Genomic DNA, 22837 nt, shown 5'->3' on the forward strand with positions numbered 1-22837 from the left:
ATCTGGTAATTACATTATGCATGTTTGTAAAATTCAAAGTCCTAAATGCCTGAAGCAAGATGAGTTTCCTCGAGCCATTGGTGATCTTTCCTTCTCTCTCAGGAACCCCCATCTTCTTCCCTGTAAGTTCTAGTCTCCTCACCTTTGAGCTGGCAGGCTTTTAGAATATCCTAGGACTTTCCTCTGTTGCCCCTCTACCCTTGTCCAAAGAAGCTTCTTTCCATTTCCCTCTTTTATAGGACTTTTTCTTCTGTGTATATTGTGGTTGCTCAATAAATTATGGTTGACTGACTAGTTTGTATCTGTCACACTGCCTCACTTTCTTTTTCCTCAAGCATCTCTTCCTACAGACACCTACTTGATAAAATGCCTCTATAAAGCTATCCGTATGAATGTACTTGCTCATATTTGGCAAATATGCTTAAAGTTACAAACAAAGGGATGAAGTGGGTTAGGGTGATGAGAGAGTAACCAGAAAGCCCTCCATTGAGTTAAACCAAAGAAAGTCCCATTTAAACTTAAATTCACATTGTGAGCCATAAAATCAGTACTTCCAAAGGTTCTTGGTCTATCCCATACGACAGATGATCAGCAGGTACATTTTAAGAGGCGCCACGTCCACAATCCACAAAGATTTCTCTTTCAGAAACATTAGTTAAAAAGCCAAAAAACAAACAAAAACCCCACCACATTTATCTCCTTGCTAAGCTTAAAACAAAAGGCAAAATGATGTCGGGTTTCTTCTCGCCATGACCTGTCCTCTTTCTTTTTTAACCCAATTATAATCTTTTTTTTTTTTTTGAGAGAGAGAGTCTCACTCTGTCGCCCAGGCTGGAGTGCAGTGGCACGATCTCGGCTCACTGCAAGCTCCGCCTCCCGGGTTCACGCCATTCTCCTGTCTCAGCCTCCCGAGTAGCTGGGACTACAGGCACCTGCCACCACGCCCGGATACTTTTTTTTGTATTTTTTTTAGTAGAGACGGGATTTCACCATGTTAGCCAGGTTGGTCTGACCTCCTGACCTCATGATCCATCTGCCTTGGCCTCCCAAAGTGCTGGGATTACAGGCGTGAGCCACTGCCCCTGGCCCCAATTATAATCTTACTCCTACCCTGAATCAACATCAAGATGAACAGTTACCTTCAAGTGCAAATGGAGAGGACCAGGAAGGGATTTGGGGGATGCGTAACTGTTGCCCAGTGGCCAGTCATTTCATTTCTGGAAACATGGTCTTCACATGTATTTATTCTTCTGCCCCACATGGATGTTCCCAAAAACCATTCTGTGTCTCTCCTCCTTTCTGTGTTTTCCCTAAATTCTACTATGGCAGTCTGGGCACACATCCAACATCAGTAAATGAAAACCTCTTCATGCAGTCCAGGTTCAGCATTGCATACCAGCAGTTAAATGCTGTCTTCCCCGTCACACATCCAAACATGAGCATATACAATATCAATAAGCTGTTCCTTTAATCTTCCGAGCACTATCGAGGTGTTTATATTTGTGTGGGACATTTAAGCAATTCTAGCCAATGGGCTTTTGCGTTAGGGTAGGCCCCAGGCGGGGAGCAGCCTCAATTGGAAACAGGAACTGAAAGTGTTCTTGGTAAAACTCTCTCTCTGCCTAAATCGAGCTGTCTAACTCAATGCCTGACCTTCTTTAAACAGGTCACCTCAGAATTATGGAGCAGTTTGATAAGCTGGAATATACTAATTTATTGGCCATTAAAAAAAGAGGAAATTTTATTATGAATTACTCTGCTTTCTTGAAAACTTTTTTTATAATTAAAAACATCTGGGAGGCATTTTAATATATCATAAACAAGAGGAAATCCAAAGCACGTGACTTCTAAGAAAATGATTCAAATAGAATTCCTTGCCAAAATTTACTGTAATCTGTTTTGCTTTTTTTTTTTTTTTTCCGGGGTGGGAGTATAGAGGTGAGGGATTCAAGAAAGGAGGGCAAGTGAGAATAGCATTGAGCATTCTGCAGCGAAAACAGTTATTTCAAATATAGTCTACTGATATTTTTGGCCTGTGTTAGAAGGCATTACACACTGGCAGAGCCTCTGAAATATATTTGGTTTCTTTTTAAGAATTAGTCATTTTACTGGTAATTTTTTTTCTGAAATGGACAAATAAATAAACACAAACTGCATTAGGAGGTTGTGATAAGATGTAGAATCAGGAAGGATACATCTTTCAGGGTGAACTTAGGTAAAGAACAGACTATTTGCTTAGTGTTTTACTCCTTCTATACCCATTTTTTATTTGTATAATAGCATAATAAGGTTGCATGCATTTCTAATAGATATCACCTGAAATTGATGCTGCTACATATAATACTTCAGATATTTCCCAATTTGTCTTTCATGAGAAAGGAAATAAGCTAGCTTAAAATATAAATGATATGTTTGGGGACTTTCTTCTTCAGTTTAAACATGGAGCTATATGAAAAATAAGCATCAAGCTCAAGAATTGCATTGTTTTAAAATTGTGTATAACACACCCTGCAACGCCCACACGCTCACCCTTCAATAAAACAGACTTAACAATAACAATGTGGCCAATGCTTACCTTACTTGGCTTCCAAATATTGGATATACACTTAATAATTCCATGAAAATCACAACATAGTTTGTTTGGTGTACAGTATATTTTAAGTATACAAATAGTTTATAAAAACTCACTGCAGTACTCTAAATCTGTAATTATACAAAGTATGTGAGACAATCAGTGGCATTTTAAAAGACACAGGAACTTCTCAATTTCCTGAATAAATTCCAGATTTGGTTTTGAGGGAAAAGCACGGGACCTGAAGGAACATCACAATGTGTTCAAATCGTGACCTTGCACTTTATAGCAGTGACTTCTTTGAGTTTCAGGTTCCTCATCTCTAAGATGCAAATAATAGTGCCTATATTTTCTAAGAATTAAATGAGATAATATATACACAGGACCTGGTAAAGTTTCTGGAATATAATGGAGTATTGAGTGATAGCTGCTATTATTATTATTATTATTGATACAGTTGGTATTAATATTATTGTCCAAATATTCTCATAAAGGACCAGCTTGTGGCAAGACATTTTGGTTTTCGTTCTAATTTTATTTTGGGGGGTTGCTATTCTGTCTTGCCTCTTGCTGTCCAAGAAGTTGATCATTTGATTGAATGATAGACTCATCCCTTCTTCACATTTTGCCATGTGGATGTGGGCTCTGACCCACATGCAGACACATTAGAAGCGTTAGGTGTCCTAACATTCCAGAATGTTTTTGTCTATGTAGGGGAGCAATTAACTCTAAAACATCTATTCACTTAATACTGACATTGTGAGTGATGCTGAAGACAAGAAATGAGTGAGACAACTTCCCTGCTAGGCTACAGGAGTTTGAGGAGTATTTGTCTCTCTGAGCATAGGTAGAAGTATAAACAACTGGCTAACTCAAAAGGAGGTCATTTATGTTGACTATGAGGCTTGAGGGGTAGGTCAGTGGCCAAGGTATGCTTGAATGCAATGTGGGATGCTGAAATTAAATTCATAAATGTCAGCTAGGGTCCTATTCACAAATATCTGTGAAGAAAAAATACTTATAGAAAAATATTATGAATTAATTAAGGCAATGAGGGATCATGAGGGAAAATGTAACAAGTTTACATTTTCCAAATTGTTAGAGCCAGCTATGGTTTTATATTCCAACTCTATAATTGTCTGAAGTGAAGCATTGAACAAGTTATGTAACCTTTCTTAGCTTTGATTTCCTCACCTGAATAAAGTAAATAATCATATGTATTTAGGGTTTTAAGAATTTGGCAGATGGTAGCATTCAATAATAATGTCTGTTTTTGGTCATTATTATTATCATCATTAACAAGGCCTAAGGACTTATTGAATTTACAAATCATTTTTCTGCAATGAAAATATAATTCATATCATTTATAAACTTATACATTCCTCCTACACTGTTATGAAATTTAGCTGGTGTGTGGTCATTAGCCATGGAGATAAATTTCTGCAGTATTTTTAAAAATATTTACTATTATATGTGTTGAAAGTTTTAATTATTCACTAATTTCCAAGAAATTTATTAAAATATAGAGAGTTTAGCACTTTCAAAGACAACATTCAGTATTCTACAAACTTTATGTTAAACTAATGTTAAAAAAAAGCATCATTTAACACCGATATTTGAAGTATATGATAATGATTATATTTACCACTCTTCTGACTCCTCTTTCCTTAATAGGAACACAAAACAACCAGCCTGAAGAATAATTACTCAAGTACAGATTAAGTGAGCAAAAGCAAAACTTTTAGTACCAAGGAAATTACAAGGCTAATTTGCATTGACTGGTTTAAACAACAGTCTGCCAACCACACTAGTCTGAGAAAATATTACACATAGAAATGAAAGGAGTAAAGCTAAATTAATGCTTTTTTAACATTCATATTTTAGAATCATATATCTCGAAACAGATTATCAGATGTGTTAATGGGCCTGACTATTTCATTTTAACACAATACCAAAAAAAAAGTTTGTGGAAGCTGCACTTTAAAAGGCTTTTGTAAGCCCAAATCCAATAATTATTAGCTACACAAGAGGAATAGAGCACATTAAAACCTAACATGAGAGAGGTATATTTAGTAGACCCAGGGATTTCATCATAAGTATTGCAGTGAGGAATGTAGTGTAACAAAAATTAAAGCAATCAACTGCAGACAAAATACTAATATTTAATAAAAATATGCTGCTTTGAGAGAAGCAAAGTAATATATACTAGTAGATATAAAAGAAATATTAATAGTTCACCAATTCTGTTTAAGCCCTGACGTGTTATCTATAACCTTCATGAGATTCAGAAATGCCTTTTCTCATTTTGCATTTTGGCCTATGGTGATATTCTTTAAATTACAGTATCTGTCCTATGGTTTAACAATGGTATCGTCAACCAGTCTGTGTACGTACATTTTGAAGAGATATTTAGTTTTTGCTAGTGGAGCTATTTCCAGATCAGAGAGTAAAACAACAAAGAAATCTCTCAGACCAATGTTAAAAAACAAACAAAAATAGGAAAACAAACAAACAAACAAACAAACAAAAACACCGACAACCAAAACTCTCTAGAATTAGAACAAAGTAAGTCTATTTAGAACAAGATGAATATATTCAACAGTCACTAGCTATAACCTTATGTACTTAAGGACTTAAGGATGTCAGCCATCATGTAACAGACAAACAAGGATAAAACAAATTTAAGGAAGTTACTCAAACTGCCCATGTTAAAGTATTACTGCTCTAAGAGGTCATCAGTAAATTTTAAAACAGTGCCCAATTACTCTTTCTCTGTGCTCAGTTGCTGATGCTATCTGCCAAGCTATAGTCAAAGTCTGTAAATAAATAAACCAGTAAAGCCCTCGGGGAAAAAGTTATTAATCTACAAAACAGTGATCTTGTAACTTGGAAAAATAAACTTTTGAAAATACAGAAGTCTCCCCTTATCCACGGTTTCACTTCCCATGGTTTCAGTTACCCTTGGTCAACCATGGTCTGAAAATAGGTGAGTACAATACAATAAGATATTTTGAATAGTCACATTCACAGTCACATAAATTTTATTACAATATATTGTTATAATTGTGCTATTTTATTTGTGTTATTGTTGTTGATCTCTTACTGTACCTAATTTATAAATTAAACTTTATCCTAGGTATGTATGTATAGGAAAAAGCATAGTATATATAAAGTTTGGTACTATCTGCAATTTCAGGCATTTACTGGGGGTCTTGGAATGTGTCCCGCATGGATAAGGGGTGACTACTATAAACTTGCAAAATAGTAGTAGGAACAGTGTTCATCTTTCTATCTATGGTGTTGATAAAAACACAGGCAGTGTGGTTCATTGATTTAATGACATAATGTTGAGCCAAGCTGGGTGTTGGGGTTTTTTTGGAGAATAAGACAGACTTGGGCTCTGTCCTCATACAGTTTGTAGTCTAAATATCCCTTCATATCTTCCCTTTAATATCCAGAGAAACAATCATCCAGCCATATAAACTCTGCCTAGAATGTAAAGAGCAAGAGCATGCATCATCGGGAACAATGTTGCAGAGGTGGGAAATCTGAAGATCCAGAGATAAATGTAATCTTAACAGTAGTCCTCAATTTCTCAATGAGTAATATTACAAATCAGAGAAAATGTCTAATTTCTTCCTTCATTATAACGTGAAAAAATGAGAGGGTACTAGGTAATTTTGAAAGGAAATATGCTGTATAAATCTCAGGTGTTCTCCATATCAAATGAGTCAACATGTTTTGATTGCATGACCATTAGATGCAAGAAGAAATTCATTGTGCCCTAGCCCATTTATTTTAAATGGAATATAGCATATTCACTGGAAATCTTAATAAAAGGCAGAGAATAATAAATCCTACTATGAAAGTAAAACACTCTAGGATGGGTCCTCAGAAGATGAAAAAAGATAGTTTGACAGAAGAAGTTGGCTTTGGGCTGAAATTTGACATAGAGATAAGATTTAGTGTGTGGAAGTGACAAAGGAGGGGCATCAAGGAAAAAAAATAGACACAAGATCAAGAAGGCCTCTATTTAGTCATTTGAAAAGTTTCATCCTCCAAATTTTGCAAAGTACTGTTTATGATTCAGGTACAAGCTAGGAGCTCAGGATTCTGAGGTCTGTGACAGGAATACTGAGAGACACGCTACAGTGGGAGTGGGAGCCAGATTATGGCTGATCTTTACTGAGAATTAATGACTCTTAACCTTGGTCAGCAAGGAGAATCACTGAAAACTTCTGATTATAGTCCGAGCTGGTCCTTAAGAAGATTAATTTACCAGCATTTGCCCAGTGGATTAGTGATAAAGAAAGCACTGGAGAGCAATCTGGTAAGAATTAGTCCAGGAGTAATGGAGGTGGTAAGGTTTGGACTGATCTAAAAATTAAAGGATTTGACCCTGAATGGATTTAGGACATGAGGGAAAAAAAATTACTTCCAAAGTTTCAGACTCAGGGTGACTGGGAGGGTGGTATGACAGTATTCAGTGGTGTGCTAGAAAAATGTTCAAAAATCAGCCTTTAGAAAAGAAAAGAAACCCCTGATTTGTAGCATTTGCCATTATCTGTGGTGTAAATACCCCCCACATGGCTGACTTCTAGGCTGGGGAGAGATGCAAACCATAAGCCCTCAGAAGCTGGTGTGAGCCAGCTCCAGCACAACACTCCTAGAAGCATTCGCAGGAAGTGAAGAGGAGGAGATCTGAGAAGGGTGTCAGGGACTTCAGCTTTGAATTTAAAGCTAAAATTAAAGTGATTGGTGGGAGCTCCTAAATGGCATTTTTCAGCAAAAAGTCAGAAATTCTGGATTGTAGTCCAGTGGAGAAGGCAGTTGGAGAGAGAGAGGGGTGTGTGTGTGTGTGTGTGTGTGTGTGTGTGTGTGTATTTATGTTTAAGGGTTGTCTGCATAGAAATAATACTCAAAGTACATAAAATTACTTACAGAGAGAATGCAAAGAGAGAAACACTGGAGATAATTACAGAATTTTAGAAAATAGCTGTATTTAGAAAGCAAGAGGAGGCAGAAAAAGAATAGTCTGGAGAGATATGAGGCAAATCAGAAGAGTCCTACATTCTATCAACCAAGAAAAAAACATTTTAAGAGGATATGGTTAAAGTGTCAAGGATGGTTATGAGGTCAAGGAGAATTAAATTGAAATAATCATTGAGATGGGTCTTTTTAGGCCACCGGAACCTTGAAGGAAGCAGTTTCAGTAGAGTTGTGGACTGAGAGAGAGTTTTAGCAATGTATGCATATTCTCATTTCTCCAATAAACTTGGCAGTGAAAGGAATAAGAAAAGATGAAAGAATAGCATCTCTTTTTTTGAGTTATTATTATTTCAATGGAAATTTAGCTGCAATATTAGAAGAAAAACAAACCCTTGTAAGCCTCACTAGTAGCAAGAATGGCTTTATTCCAAAGTCAGAAATGTGCGGCCCCATCAGGGCTAACCCTTGGGCTGCCTGTTATGAGCTATGAGCCTCGCTTAGTCAGACCACTGGGGAGAAGAAAGTTTCACGGACAGCTGTGACCAAGCAAACAGAAGCAGTGGAATGAGCCAGTATCAGTCACTGAAGAGGAAGAATATGACAAAGCATTTGCTTTATGAAAAATACGGGGGTAGGGGGAAAAAGGAAGGCAATGCCAAGAACAAATATCTGAAAAAATACATTTTTCTAGAATGACTTGTGGTCTTCATTCAATTTAAATCTTTACATAACAGAGTTGTCCTCTGAACCTACAATGCTTATTTCCCCAGTCATTCCCCATGTTGTTTTCTTCTTGCCTGGAACAGTCTTCCCTGACATACATTATTTTCAGGTTACTCAGATAACCTACACCTTTTTGCCTGTACAAGAAATAATATAGAACAATAAATATCTATCAAGTAACTATTTCAAGCAATACACGCATGTGGACACATTTCTTAGTCTTCCATTTTATTCTGACTATTTAGTGTATGCATTTTGTTACTTACATTTGAAGAGCTATGACCTTGTTTATTCCTGTTATAAACCTCTCTTCTCTATATGGTACGCAGAATTGGAGGCTAGTTTAAAACAAGTATTAACTGATGCTTGTTGAATTGTATTGAAATAAAAACAAATGAACAGATTTTTATGGAAATCTTAAGGATAATAATACATGGAAGCTATTGTGTAACTGAAGATAAACTGTAGTATATCTTTTAAAACACTTTGTTTTAAAAAGTAGCTTCTCAAGAAAAGGAATGGCTCCTCTAATAAATGAATTTGGAAATAACTGAAAGATAAAAGTAATTTATCAATATCAGCAGTTTCGACTATAACAAGGATAAGATTTTTTGAAATAAATTAGTTGACCCTCCCCTTATTCAGCCAGAGGCATCCACTATCTCAGGCAGGATTTAGATTATTAAAGCAGGAACACAAAGAGGAAAAAAGTCATTGTTCAAGAAAGTCTTTTTTTTTTCTTCTTAAATCAGTGTTTAGTAAGACAAAAGTCTTGTGAATCAGGATTCCTGGCAACAGAAAGAAGTTTTCTGGCTGGGTGTGGTGGCTCACGCCTTTGGGAGGCCGAGGCAGGCGGATAACTTGAGGTCAGGAGTTTGAGACCAGCCTAGCTAACATGGCAAAACGCCATCTCTACTGAAAATACAAAAAAAAAAAAAAAAAAAAAAAAATCCAGGGGTGCAAGAGCATGCTTGTAATCCCAGCTACTTGGGAGGCTGAGACAGGAGGATCACTTGAACCTGGGAGGCGGAGGTTGCACTGAGCCGAGATCGTGCCACTGCACTGCACTCCAGCCTGGGGGACAGAGTGAGACTCCGTCAAAAAAAAAAAAAAAAAAAGAAAAAAAAAGAAACAAAAGAAAGAAGATTTCTAAATTCCAAGAACTTCTTACATACCCAGATTAAGCCTTCGAGGTATGAAAATATGCTTTTAGTGTAAAGAAGAAAAAGAACTTGATGTAGGGAAAGATCAACTTTGCCCAAAAGAAAACATAAGGTATAGTACTGATAGCAGTTCTGAGAGAATTCAAGGGAAATGAGGCGAGAATTCAAATGGAGTGTCCTGGCTTTCCCCTCAGGAAAATGCATATGGGAAGAAAAGTGGGGTCTGAAACTCAGATAGGTTTGAAAAATTCTTAGTACTTGATGTTTCGGGGCGTTGCTCAGAAAAATTACAGACCTCTGGCCAGGCGCGGTGGCTCACGCTTGTAATCCCAGCACTTTGGGAGGCCGAGGCGGGCGGATCACGAGGTCAGGAGATCGAGACCACGGTGAAACCCCGTCTCTATTAAAAATACAAAAAATTAGCCGGGCGCGGTGGCGGGCGCCTGTAGTCCCAGCTACTCGGAGAGGCTGAGGCAGGAGAATGGCGTGAACCCGGGAGGCGGAGCTTGCAGTGAGCCGAGATTGTGCCACTGCACTCCAGCCTGGGCGGCAGAGTGAGATTCCGTCTCAAAAAATTTAAAAAAAAGAAAAAGAAAAAGAAAAATTACAGACCTCTGAAAAGAAATACCTCAGGCCAACATGATGATAACCACGCCATATCACCTAGGGTGTTTTTAGAAATTTCTGGCCTGTCATTAATCGGAGAGCACCTGAGAAGAGTCTTCACAGAGTGACTCACATGGGCCTTAGGGCAACCTTTAAGGAGGAGAAAGGGCAGCATGGCGTGCTGAGGCAGAGAAAGTGGCAGTGTGGAAGAGATCTACAAGTTGTGTTATGGATCCAGGAGGCACGGGAAGGCAGAATTGAGACACAATGGACCTTCAACAGGACCACCGCGGGGAGGCTAGGAGCGGATGAAAGGAGGCTGACCAGAGTTATGCACAATCGAGAACTGAGTAGGCCGGTGAAACTTGAGCTAGACATTTCCTTAAAGTTCACCAGACATAAATTTCAGCCATATCACAATGCCTATCCTTCTCCACTGCTCCCTGGCAAAAAGCAGTATCAGCAACAATTTGGTGGCCATTAGTGTCAGATGCCTAATGACTGGAGGAGACCAGACTGCTTTTGTCACATCATAGACCAGCAAAGATGTGAAGGACAGCTTGAAACCCTTCTTCCTCTTTGCAAGTAGGACACAAAAGCTTTTCCATGAATCCAGGTACCATCTTGAATAATAGGAAAGGGAGGAGATGACTAAGAAGCTAGACTGTAAATTAGCTGAATATTTATTCAAAGTACTTTGTTTTAAATGCACAAGTCTGGGATTTCTTACCAAGTTTAAGTTTGTACTCCCCAATACTCAAATGGGATAGTGGGATTTAAAAGTTCAGACTAGTCATAAAAAATAAGTGGCAGCAATTCTTTTGCACATTTTGAATCATAGTCTACACTTTTGATATAAAAACTAACAGAAGAGTAAAAAATAATTGGAAAATTTTGTTTAATAGAAATCATTTTTTACTTCCCATGTTTTTTGTCATTTTACATCTTTCCATGAAAAGTGGAGAAAAAAAAATTGAGAAGAAAGCATTTTTTTTTTTTTTTTTTTTTTTGCCTTGTGCAAGACAGTAAAAGACACAAAGCAGTGAAATGTGAGTACCAGTGGTAAAACAAGGCACGATGTCATATGACAAGGTTCAAGCTAAATTACTGTAGTGCTACTTTTAGGAAACTGAGTATAACCCAAAAAATTTTCAGCACCTGAAGCATTACAAAGGAAAGAAAGAAGTTTATTTTCTAAAACAAAGTAGCTTCAATATAATAAATTAGGGTAAAATTTATTGAAAATGCAGTACCTAGAAAGTTGTGCTCATTTAAATCTTGCTCCAAAATTGTATTCTTGTTCTAATAGACTTGGAAATGTTAAAATTTAGCCATGTGTAATTGTGTATCGCTTAACAACTAGAGCATGAGTTAAGAGAAATACATCGCTTGGCAATTTCATTTTTGTGTGAACATCATAGAGCATACTTACACAAACCTAGATGGTAGAGCATACTATACACGTAGGCTATATGATGTAGCCTATTGTTCTGACCACCAACATATATATAGTCTGTCTTGACATTGTTATGTAGCGCATGATTTTATTTATGTTACTTATTATAACAAATGTTTTATTTTATAAGAAAAGCTTAATTGAGGAAAACTACTATCCTCTTATCTTCATGGGATACTTTTCAAGACTGCCAGTGGATGCCTGAAACTGAGGACGGTACCCAGCCCTATATATACTATGCACAAATTTATTTTTCTTTCTACAGTTTCATAAATAGAGTATTCATTCTTACTATGGATCTTAGCAACCTCAGCATATGATTTTTTTCCTTTCCTTATTAAGTTGAGAACTTTTACCTTTTAGAAAAGTCAAGGAAGCACTTTATGGCTTCTTTTTAACATATCCAAATTGCCAGCATCTCTACTCTTGCACTTTAGAACCATTATTTAGTAAAATAAGGGGAACGTGAACACAAGCACTGAGATATGGTGACAGTCAGTCTGATCATCTAGATGGCTACTAAGTGACTAATGGGCAGGTAGCATGTCTCACATGGATACACTGGACGAAAGGAGAACTTGGCGGGATAGACTGCATGAGATTTCATCAGCTTTAGGAATCATGCACAATTTAGAACTTGTGAATTGTTTATTTCTGGGACTTTCAGTTTAATATTTTTGGACCATATTTGGCTTTGAGTAACTAAAGCCTCAGAAAGTGAAACCATGGATAAGAGGGACCACTGTATATGAAATTCAGAATTTTGTGACTGTATGATGCCTTGTAGAGTGGGCTCATATTCATAAGCCAGGCATCTCCAATAACCTGTTGGTAGTTACCCAGACAAGAGACGTAGTTTCAAGGACAAGTCCCAAAGCTGTCAGGTGGCAACAAATATCACATAGTAAAGTCATGATTTTATAAGTAATCTCTATAGGACCTTCTGATTATTGTAGAAGTTGACGAAAACTTGTCAAATTTGAGGTGGTTGTTTTTTAAATTATAGAAATAAAACATTACCTGGAATTACTTCTATCTGACTAAACCTTTTGGTTTATTGAAAACAAAATTTTGGAATAGGTAGTGAAAATTTTATATTTATTACTACAAAGTTCTTTCGATGCAGTTGAAAAAGTCATGCATATTTATTGTCACATTATTTTCCTTAAGAAAAAAAGTCACCATTCATAGCTCTGCAAGAACCACGTAATGTCACAAATGTTTTTAAATTTCAATAATAAAAACATTAAAATAACTTGGTAATTGTGTCTTCTTTAAAATATTTTCATTCTCAATTCCTTTTTTTTCTCTACAAAACATTGAGAAGAATTTTGAAGTTGAAACTTCACCGCAGTTGTGCCTTAGGTGAAGAAATGGAAAACTATAGAATTAAAACCCAGAACATTAAAGGAAGAAAGACACATGAGGTATATGAATCTGCAAACATATTCACTTTACTATTGATCAGCAAGTGAAAACAAGATTTCAAATTTCTGTCCATTAAGTTTGATGGGAAAGTTTTCTGCTTTATTTTTATTAATACTTAACGCTTGCCACCATGCAGTGAAAGAGATCTCATCCTTAGTTAGTGGAAGCATAATTTGGTGAAACCTTCCTGTAAAGCCCTTTGAAAATGTGCATTGAATGTCTACAAATGTTCACAGGGCTTAAACCACAATTGCCATACCTGAGACTCCATCTTAAAGACATACAGGTAAATCAATGTTCCATGTACAAGCACTTTCACTACATATTTATTATGATAGAAAAGTGGAAATAATCTAAATTTGCAAAGATAGGAATCAAATTAAAAAAACAGTTATTTTGTTTTGTTTTGTTTGGCTTGCTTCAGTTTGAAGATGGCAATATGGACTCCTGAGTTCAGTTTTCTGTTGGACAACATCAAACTTGACATAATGGCCATTTTATGCTGTCATTAATACGTCTGTTAATGAAATAGTTTGCTATTGATTAAGAACATGTTTTCAAGGAGTATATAAAATAACAGTAAAATGCCAACCATAAAATGTTGTGTTTGTATATGTGTGTATTTGGGTGGAAGGGAAACAGAAATAGTTCAAAATGCTAATAGAGATTACCTCTCAGTAGTAAGATAATATAGCTTTTGTTGTCTTCTTTAACTTCTCTGAATTTTGCAAACTTTCTACTATGAGACTTTATTCATTTCAAAGTCAGAAAAAATAAGATTATTAAAATTAAACACAAAATAGGTCCTGAAAAAAAATCATACCTGGTATATTTTAGAAATAAAATTCAAATTTCCCAAACTCACCTATTTGTGTATAATATTCTCTTATTAAACATTCTCATGAAAATAGAAATGAAGATCAGAAACTTTCCAAAAATGATGTTAGATACTGCCCCAAATCATGAATAATGAAAACAATATTTCACATTTTTATAGAAATCCACATTTTTCAAAGTGGTTAAATGTACATGCATTATCTGCCTCTTCTGCCCCCAACCTGTTTCATCAGAGAATCAGAGTCTGAGTTGGAAGGAACCCTAGGAGCCAATCAAGTGAAATCCCTCTTAGTGCCAGAGAATGTATTATATGACACCCAAGAGACGCTCTCTTCAACCATGTCAATGTTTCTAAAGCTCGTAACACCACAAGTCATTTTTGCTTTCTGGACAGTTCCGGTTATTATAATGTTCTTCTTATATTGAATATATATACACATATCTGGAAAAACTCCAACTGGCTACTTATTTCATACTTCCTTGTAGAAAAAGACATTGTCCATCTCCAGCCCTGAGCTTCAATTTCTGCCAAAAATTAGGGAAGATAGCTGGCATCAGGAGATGGAGGTTAAAGCTGGTTACTAAAATTGTGATCCACAGAACACGTACATCAAACCACCTGAGAACCTTTCGTGAAACAGATTTCCAGGCCCTACCTGAGACCTACCAAACCGGAATATCTGGAGGTACAGCCCAGGAATATGCCTTTCCATAAGCTTTCTAATTAATTCTTGGATGTCTGCATGGGTAGAAGGCCCTGCTAGAAAGGAAGCCATTCTTAGATCTAAGGGCCATTTAATTCCAGCATTAATCCATTGTTAAACTATCATTCATTCAACATTAGTTATCCATGACATCAGGCACTATGCCTGAGAGCTGAGGATACAAAGACGAAGAACATACGGTGTCTACCGGTGAGGAGCTCATTGCCTGGCATGGCAGCACGTGTTCTATCTAGCTGGCATTAGAATTTGATGCTTTTTCCTTCGTTACCTTGCTCTAAAAGGTAATATCAATTGAAAAGTACCTGCTGTTAACATAGATGCTAGAATTTATTTAGCTGAGAATTGAATCTGATGATTACAATCAGGCTTTGCCCCTTCTTTATTTTGCAAATTATCCCAGTTAAGAGTATCCCCATCCTCGGCCTGGATGTTTTTTAGGGCCTTTATTTATCTTTGTTTTATTTCATCATATATATATATATGATGAAATATACACATACACACACACATATATACACACGTGTATACACATACATACACATATATATAATTTACCAAATGAAAATAAAAATTTACATATATAATATATAAATATATATATTTAACCATTTTAAAGTGAACAATTAAGTGGCATTCATAACGTTGTGTAACTACCACCTTTATCTAGTTCCAAAACATTTTCATAACCCCAAAAGGAAACCCCATAGCCATTAATCGGTTACTCTCCATCCATCCTCCTCTCTGTGGAAAGGAAACCATATTTTGTATGGTTTCTTTTTCAGTTAATTTTTCACACCTCTTTACCCCCTGCTGAGTTAAGGCTTTTTAATACTGAGAGATTGTTTCTGGCTCCATCCGCATTCATTCTGTGCAATGTTCTACATTGTGGGCACCTAATATCATCTTATTTTTTTACTTCTATAATGAACACCTAACTACCAGATTATCTGATGTAATAAGACATTTTTTGTGATAGTTATGGCACAAACTTTGTTAATTATAAAAGTAATATATGTATGTTGTGAACATTTAAATATTATATAAATAAAGTAAAACATGAGAATCTCTCATAAGTCCCCTACATTTACCAGAATAACTACCAGTAATAAAGTACTGTGTAACATTTCAGATATTTCTTGATTCAGTTACATGCATATCCCCCCAAAAATTATATTACAATATAATTATATCAATAAATAGTTTTACCACTTGTTCATTAATTTTATGTTTCATTTATTCATTTATTCTTTCAATCAATATTTATTGAGAGCTTATTAGATGCCAAGAATTCTTCTAGGAGATAAGGATACAGAGGTGAAAAAAAAAAACCATGTCAGCATTTGTCAGGTTATTATTTGAAATAAGAATATGTCATTTCATTACCTAGATGCATCATGATTTAACACAATTTACTTAACTATTTTTCTACTGGTGGACAGAAAAGATTCTTTTAACCAACATTTATTGAATATTTACCACATGCCAGGCACTAGACTGAGATAAGTACTTTTCTTTCTTGTTTTTATAAGTAAAATTCAAATAAAGTAATGTTCAGCTTCACTTCTATAGTGCCAAAACAACCTCTCTTTCATATTTGAAGCAAAGTTGGGATTTTGAAGGTCTGTGAGTGAAGCAGTCTTAATCATTCCAACTATGTGCTCAGGACTATGGGGAATATATTTACCCATCCCTAAAATATTGTACAGCAGAAGAAATAATCAAAACAATTAAAATCTTTCTGGCCGGGGCACCAATTATTCAGATGGACACCTGACCAGTGAGAACGGATAGAAGCTAGGAAAAAATGAATGCTTATCAGCTTAAGTATATATCCTAGTATGCACTGTAGGAATATCCAGTCCTCAATTTGGTTGAGTCCTTTCTGTATCTTTTTTTGTGTGGTTTGCTTATTTGTTTTGTTTTGTGGGAAATGGGCAATATTTTTGCTTTTTCATTTACATATTTGGCTATGTGGAAACCCGAGGGAATGAATCATTCTGGATAGCTGAAAATTTTAATCATTTTTGATGGAAATCTTTCTAAAATGGATTTCACACTTCCCTGCCTTCTTAAACAGAGTGGATGGAATGTAATTAATCTTTTTTGATGACTTGGTTTTATCATTATGAACATTAATGACTGTGTGTGCTATCCAGAGATGATGTCCTCAACACTGATTGTGGTATGCAGGATGGTCTGGGGTCCTATCAGTCTCTGAATATTTGTCTCTGGGTTATATTCTTCCCTTACTCATGGACCATCAGTTGTCACTTCAGCTGACAGTGAAGCAGCACAGTGTGGGTGCAAAAAGATAGGCTTAGGAGGAAGAGGAAGTTGCATTCAAATCCCAGCTTTTGATTTTGGGATCAATTACTCTCTAATTTCAATCTCTTCATCTGTAAAATGATCGCCATAACCCACTTAACAGAAATATAATAAAGATTAAATGATGGGTCTCATGCATAGCGCAAAATAAACATATGTTAGTCCCTGTCCCCTGTCAGGGTGCTGACTTATAAAAACATATTTTCTGACTACATTGCATTTTCTACTTTGCTGTGGGACTGAAAGCTGGGCAGTGCAGTCGATAGGATTGTATGCAAAATAAGATTAATGAAGTTTTTGGGGGACAAGTTACCAAGAGCTCTCAGTTTTGTTCCATATAGACTTGTGACATCAATTTCGAATCCTTAGATATATGGTTTCTTCTTCTTCTTCTCTTTTTTTTTTGTTTTCTGGTTTTTTTTGGAGGGGGGTTTTAGACAGGGTCTTGCTCTGTCGCTCATGCTAGAGTATAGTGGCACAATCGTGGCTCACTGCAGCCTTGACCTTTTGGGCTCAAGTGATCCTCCCACCTCAGCCTCCCAAATGAATGAGACTACAGGCACGTACCACATACTCTGCAAATTTTTAAAGTTTTCATAGAGATGAGGTCTCATTATATTGCCTAGGCTGGTTTCAAACTCCTTGGCTGAAGGGATTCTACCACCTTGGCCTCCCAGAGTGCTAGAGTTACAAGGATGAGCCACCACGCCCAGCTGCTATAGTTACTTCTTGAATCCTAAGAAATGTTCTGCCTCCACGAAATAGAGTGCTAGAGGGAAACATAAAACTTAGGTATTTTCAAGTCCATACATAATATGGATAATGTTTTACATCAAGTGAATATTTAATTTTTAATATAATAATCAATGAAGATCCCATGGGAAAGGTGACATTTGAAGAAAGACTGAAACAAGCAAACCATAGATATTTGGCAGAAGAATCTTTCAAGCAGAGGAAATAGTAAATACAAAAGGAGGCAAAAACTTGTGTTCAAGAAATGGCAAAGAGTCCCAGAGGGTGGAACAAAATAATTATATCAGATGTTCATAAGAGCAAAAGACAAAATCAAGCAGAAAGGGGCATTGTGAGTACCTGGGCTGAGGTGGAAAGGATGGAGTTAAGGTGCAACTTTAAATAGACAATTACATTAAAGATGATTGGTCTAAATGCTCCAATCACAAGACAAAGACTATTATCAGATTGGATAAAAGTATAAGGTCTTGTTTATGCCTATAAGAAACACACTTTCAACATAAAGACACAAGCCAATTAAAAGTAAAGGATGGAAAAAAGGTATGCACATCATGCTAGCATCAATCAAAAGAAGTTTGGAGTGACCATATAAATGTCAGACAAAGTAGATCTTAGAGCAAAGATTATTACCATGGATAAAAGAGCTATTTCATAATAAGTGTGAAATCATGAAGAGGATATAATGATCCTAAATATTTATATATCTAATAACAGCTATACATAACACAAAATCTATATAATTTCAAGGAGAAATAGATAAACATGAAATTATAGATAGAGATTACAAGTAAGCAGAAAATAAGTGAAGATACAGAAGATTTGAAAAACATACCAACAATCTAGATGTAGTTGATGTTTATTATACAGCTGTCTTAGTTTGATTTGTTGCTATAACAGACTACCACACTGAATAATTTATAAAGAAATAAAAAGTTTACTTAGCTCATGGTTCTGGAGACTAGGAAGTTCAAGAGCATGGCACTGGCCTCTTTTGAGAGACTTCTTGCTGTGTCATAACGTGGCAGAAAGCATCACGTGGTGAGAGGGCAAGAGCATACGTGTGTGTCAGATCAAATGCCTCTCTTAGAAAGTCACCAGTGCCATCATGGAGGCCCCCACCCTGATGATCTTATGTATCCTAATTACCTTCCAAAGTCTCTACCCCCCAATCAACATATGAATTTGGGGATTAAGTTTTCAAACCATAGCAACATCCTACCACAAGACAGCAGAATATACTTTCCCCCCTATTGCACACAGGGTATTTACCAAGATAAGTCATTCACAAGGCAATAAAACAAGTGTTAAAAAGCTTAAAAGGATTAAAAGCATACAAAGTATATTTCCTGATTACAATGTAAATAAAAGTAAATAATGGAACGATCTCTGGAAAATCTTCAAATAGTTGAAACTAATTAACACAATACTACATAACTCATGGGTCAAATATGAAATCAAAATGGAAACTAGAACTATTTTGAAATCAATAAACATGAAAACAGAGTATATCAAAATTTGTGGGATGTAGTAAAAGTTATGTTTAGAATAAATTTATATCCTAAAACACATAATTAGAAATAATAATGAAAGGTTCAAATCAGTAGCCTCAGTTAAAGAAAGTAGGAGGAAAGCATTAAAACAAAGTAAACTGAATAAAGAAAAGTGGTGATTATCAGAGTAAAAATCAATTTAAAACATTTTAATAGAAAAAAATCAATAAACCAAAAGCTAGCTGTTTGAGCAGATCACTAAAATTGATAGACCCCTAACTACATGATCAGGAAAATCTTAGATGATACAAATTACTAACGTCATGAATGAAAGAAGTGACATCACTACAGATTTCACAGATAATAAGAGGATCACAAAGGAAAATTAGGAAAGCTTACTCTTAATAAATCTGACAACTTAGATAAAATAGACAAATTTATTCAAAGTAACAAACTATGAAAGTTTACTCTAAGAAATAGGTAACCCATATAGTCCTATATATAATTAAGGAATCGTTATGTATTTAAAAATCTTCTCACAAAGAAAACTATAAGCCCAGATGGTTTTATTGGGCCACTGATAGAAGAAATAATACCAATTTAATAAAACTCTTCAAAAGTACATAGGAGAAGAGAAGGGAATACTTTGAACGCATTTTGTAAAGCCAGCATTATTCCAGTACCAACACCAAATAGAATAAAAAACAAACCTACAGATCAATATATCTAACAAACAGGTGCAATTTTTATTATTGCAAATTTTAACAAATTTAATCCAAGAATATAGAAAAAGGAAATACATCATGACCACATGGGATTTATGTCAGGCATGCAAGTTTGGCTTGACATTTGAAAATCAATGAATAGAACTCATTATATTAGCAGACTAAAAATGAAAAATCATGTAATTATCTCAATAGACCAAAAAAAGCTTTGGGCAGATTCAATATCCACTTGTAATAATAATAAAAAAAACTCAGCAAACTAAGAATAGATGAAAACTTATTCAAACTGTTAAATTCCATTTGTGGAAAATCTACATCTAACATCATAATCATTTTTAATAATGAAGGACTGAATGCTTTTCCCATAAGATCAGGGACAAGGAAAGAATATGTACTATAATTACTTATATTTAAAATTGTACTGAGGGCTTTAGATAGTAAAATAAGACAAAAAAAGGAAAAAGACATCCAGATTGGACAGGAAACAGTAAAACACTTCTTACTCACATATGAAATGGTTGTTTATGTAGGAAATCCCACAGAAACGTGAATTAATTAGGAAGGTTGCAGGATACAGGATCAATACACAAAATCAGTGTGTTTTTATATATTAACACCAAGCAATTGAAATTAAATTAAAAATCTATGTCACGAAGCATACAATGAAATATGAAGATATATATACAAAAAGATGTAAATGATATTAAAACCTAGAAAACATTGCTAAAGAAGACATAAATAAATTGAGAAATGTAGATTCATAGATAGAAATACTTGATTTTGCTAAGATGTTAATTATCTTCATTGTATATCTAGATAGACAATATAATCCTAATAAGAATTTAAGAATAATTTTTTAATATTGAAATTAAGAACCTGATTCTAAAATTCATATGAAAATGCAATGAAACTAGAAATGCCCAACAAACTTTGGAGAAGAATGAAGTTGAAGAACATACACTACTAGATCTTGAGACATTATAAAGTTGAAGATATTATTACAAATTTCAAGGCAGTGTGGTATTGGTGTAATGATAGACAAATATACCAATGGAACAAAATAGAGCATTTAGAAACAGAACCACACTTACATGGTTAATCAATTTTTGACAAAGAGACAAAGGTAATTCAATGGAGAAAAGATAGTCCTTTCAATGAATAGAACTAAAATAATTGAATATCCACATGTCAAAAAATAAACTTCAATTCATACGCCACACTATGGAAAAATTAACTAAAAAATAGCTATAGCCCATATGGAACCCAAGTGTGATAGTTAATACTGTCAACTTGATTGGATTGAAGGATACAAAGTATTGATCCTGTGAGTGTCTGTGAGGGTGTTACCAAAGGAGATTAACATTACTCAAGTGTTAATGTTAATTAACATTAACATTTACTTACGGTGGGCTGGGAAAGACAGACCCATCCTCAATCTGGGTGGGCACCATCTGATCAGCTGCCAGCACAGCTAGAATACAAAAAGCAGGCAGAAAAATGTGAAACGACGAGACTGGTCTAGGCTCCCAGTCTACATCTTACTCCTGTGCTGTATGCTTCCTGCCCTCAAACATCGGACTCCAAATTCTTCAGTTTTGGGACTCAGACCGGCTTGCCTTACTCCTCAGCTTACAGACAGCCTATTGTGGGACCTTGTGTTCATGTGAGTTAATACTTAATAAACTCATATTTTATATATATATATATATAAATACTTAATAAACTCATTATATATATATAGGATATATATAGGATATATATATATATCTCCTATTAGTTCTGTACCTCCAGAGAACCCTAATACATCAAGACTATAAAAGTTCAAGAAAAACAACACAGGAGAAAATCATCTCTTGGCTTAGGTAAAGATTTCCTAGGTATATTAAATGCATAACCCATAAAAGAAAAAAATTGATAAATTGGACTTAGTGGAAATTTAAAACTGTTAATTGAAAGACAGGAAAGTGAAATATGATACAGACTTGGAGAAATATAAACTCAGTAATAAGAAAGCAAACAACCCAGTAAAATATTGTGAAAGATTTAAACAGATACTTCACTGAAGAAGATATAAATGGCAAATAATCACATGCTATGCTCAACATTTTAAATCATTTGGGTAATGCAACTTAACACCAAAATGATATATTTCTAAACACCTTATAGAATGTCTAAAATTAAAACATTGATCTACCAAGTGTTCACGAGCATGTAAAGGAATGGACCACTGCTGATGGGAATGTAAAATGCTACAACCACACTGGAGAAATTTAGTAGTTTCTTTAAAAGTTAAATATACTAATATATGACCCAGCTGTTCTGCTTCTATGTATTTACCCAAGAAAAATTAAAGCATGTAGCCATATACAACTTATAGACAAATTTTCATAGTAGTTTTATTTGTAATAGTCCCAAACTGGAAACAACCCACACGTCCACTAATGGGTAGGTAGAAATACAAATTGTAGTCTTATCTATACAAGTAGTATTGCTGAAGAATACCACTCAGCAATTAAAAAGGATAAGAACGTAAAAAAAACATGGATTAACCTCAACCTAATTATGCTGCATTAGAGAAGTCAAGCACCACCCCTCCCAAGAATACATATTATGTAATTTCATTCGTGTAAAATTGTAGAAAATGCAAGCCAGTGTGTAACAAATAATGCATATAAATGGTCACCTGGGGACAGGTATGTAGGGGACAGGGATATAGGGAACAGAGATGAACATGGGGATTACACTAGGCAGGAGAAAACTTTCTGGCGTGTTGGATATATTTACTATCTTGACTGTGGTCATGGTTTCACAGCTGTTTATTTGTCAAAATTCTTTTCATTTTGCACATTAAATATGTACAGTTTATTATATGTCAGTTAGACCTCAATAGAGATATTAAAAATTTTAAAATCTAAAATTATAATAAAAGATGGCATCTGATAAGTAAGTTCATTCTAGAATTTTCTTGATGACAGATATTTTAGAGTATTGAAAAATTAGGCAAGCAATTTAATTTTTTTCTTTTCTTTTAATAACTACTGATAA

General features: G+C 35.2%; 1 long non-coding RNA gene across 1 annotated transcript in view; it reads right to left on the reverse strand.

Annotated features, from left to right (window-relative positions):
• Nucleotides 1-21258, reverse strand: part of LOC134734624 (uncharacterized) — a 119598-nt gene extending 98340 nt beyond the window's left edge. The window contains exon 1 of the long non-coding RNA XR_010117754.1: nucleotides 21197-21258. This is a non-coding gene — a long non-coding RNA (uncharacterized lncRNA). The remainder of the gene's footprint in view (nucleotides 1-21196) is intronic.
• Between the last annotated feature and the right edge of the window lie 1579 nt (nucleotides 21259-22837).

The sequence above is a fragment of the Symphalangus syndactylus genome, chromosome 12, assembly GCF_028878055.3.
Source record: "Symphalangus syndactylus isolate Jambi chromosome 12, NHGRI_mSymSyn1-v2.1_pri, whole genome shotgun sequence".
In the NCBI taxonomy this organism is placed as follows: domain Eukaryota; kingdom Metazoa; phylum Chordata; class Mammalia; order Primates; family Hylobatidae; genus Symphalangus; species Symphalangus syndactylus.